Raw genomic sequence first — 2,194 nt, 5'->3', positions numbered from 1 at the left:
TGACTGGATTTCATCTTCCATCAAATAGTATTGGAATCATAAGTCCATGTACTCTCCACCTTGATCTGATCGAAGTATCTTTATTGTTTTACCTAATTCATTCTCAACTTCAGCCTTATATTTTTTGAACTTTTTGAAGAGAATCGGACTTATGATGCATTAGGTAAACATGACCATAAGTTCAATAATCATCAATGAAACTAATGAAATATTTGTACCGTCTTTGAGCTTTGACATTCATTGGTCCACAGAGGTTTGAATTTACAAGCTCTAAAGGTACTTTAGCTCTGAAACCTTTTTCACTAAAAGATCTCTTAGTCATTTTTCCTTCAAAACAAGATTCACATGGAGGTAGGGAGTTATCTTCTAACTAATTTAGAACTTCACTCTTAACTAATCTTCCAATTCTATTGAGATTTATGTGACCAAGTCTTAAGTGCCATAAATAGGCGTTAGAAAAAACTTTTTTTCTTTTATTCTAAGTTTCGACTATTCTATAAACATTTTAGTATTTAAGACAAAGTTTGCTCTAAATGGTCTTAACTTATATAAGTCGTTTTCAGTGTAGCAGAACATATTTGAATACCTTTACTAAAAATGAACGCTTCATTAATTTCAAAAGATATTTCATACATATGATCCAAAATGCAAGAGATAGATATCAAGTTCCTCTTCATTTGTGGTACATACAAAACATTTTTAAGTAGTAGATATTTTCAAAAAATAACTTTAAGTCTCTCACTGCTTGAACCAAGACTATCCCTCCCGTTCCAACCTTGAGAGGAATCTCGTATTCTACAAGCCTCTTCCAAGAACTAGTTTTCTAAAATAAGAAGCAAATCCGATTAGTAGCTCAGGAATCTAGTATCCAAGTTGAAGTATCATATTCGACTAAGCATGTTTCAACAACTAATAAATCGTATTTACCTTGTGCTGAACTGCTTTCTTCTCAACAAGGTATTTCGGGCAATTCCTTTTCCAAATCTCATCCTGGTTGCATTGGAAACATTTTTAATCTGCATCTTTCTTTCCCTTGCCAGTCTTGGCAGTCTTCCCCTTTCCCTTCTTCATTTGAGCTTTAGGTTTAGAAGGTCCTCCTTTGCTTTTAGAGGACGATGCTTTAAAAAACTTCTTTTGGGTGGTAGCAACATTTGCTTCCACTTCTTTTCCCTTACTCAAAATAAGAGTTTGGAGCCTTTGAAGCTTATTGAGAAGGATTGTTAGGTTGAACTCTATCTTATTTAGTGACCCATTTGTTTGAAATGGTATGAAACTCTTCAGAAGCGATTGTAAGATAAAGCTAACTCGATTAGCCTCATCAATGGGTCCACCATTCACATTAGCGATGTTGAAGTGCATCATCATGTCTAGGACATGTTCTCTAACAGAGGTCCCCTCCTTCATTCGGTTTGAGAAATGTGTTTAATTTCCTCATGTCTTAGGGAGTATGACAATTGCCCAAACATTTTTCCCAAAGAGTCCATAATTTCTTTAGCCGAGGCTAATGACTCATGTTTCTTTGCCAAAACATCAGCCATGCTGGTAAGAATGTAGACACGAGTTTTCTCATTAGCTTTGACCCATCGATCATATGCTTCTCGAACAGTTCAATTAGAATTTGGAGTCGGGGTTTGAGGACATTCCTTAGTTAAGGCAAATCTTATATCATCAATTACTAGTATTGTGTTCAATTAAGATTTTCATGCTGCATAATTATCACCGTTAAGTTTTTTGAAAACTAAAAGTTGAACTATATAGGTATTCATGCTGAAAAGATAAACATATTCATTTAGAAATTATAATTACTTAAGAAGCCAATCTAGTTTAGGAAATACTAATATTGTGCCCATAAAGTTTTGCAACAATATTTTAAAGGTTTAAAATAACCTCTACCGATGGGTAATCGATTGTTTCTCCTTTGAACCAGGACAATCTTGCCAAAATGCTAACTTCCGAATATCTCATATTGCTTATAGCACTTAGTTATCGCTTGTTTGGTTAGAATTTACTAACAACTTAGTAATTCTTGTAAGTGTAACCCTCCATTTTTGGATCCTAGAGATAAGAATGATTATGCTCCCAAAAGTGAAAAGTCAACATGAAAATTGATCAAAGAGACCCTATCCATATATGAAGTTCATGGTGTTCCAAATTCTATAATATAGCCTTCCGAAGGGAACGTCGCTCCAGGGCA

General features: G+C 34.4%; 1 pseudogene; it reads right to left on the bottom strand.

Annotated features, from left to right (window-relative positions):
- Positions 1-1,011: 1,011 nt before the first annotated feature.
- LOC116403939 lies at positions 1,012-1,766 on the bottom strand (annotated as a pseudogene).
- Between the last annotated feature and the right edge of the window lie 428 nt (positions 1,767-2,194).

This window comes from Cucumis sativus, chromosome 5 (genome assembly GCF_000004075.3).
Source record: "Cucumis sativus cultivar 9930 chromosome 5, Cucumber_9930_V3, whole genome shotgun sequence".
Taxonomy (NCBI): domain Eukaryota; kingdom Viridiplantae; phylum Streptophyta; class Magnoliopsida; order Cucurbitales; family Cucurbitaceae; genus Cucumis; species Cucumis sativus.
This window is presented reverse-complemented; position numbering and strand designations above follow the sequence as displayed.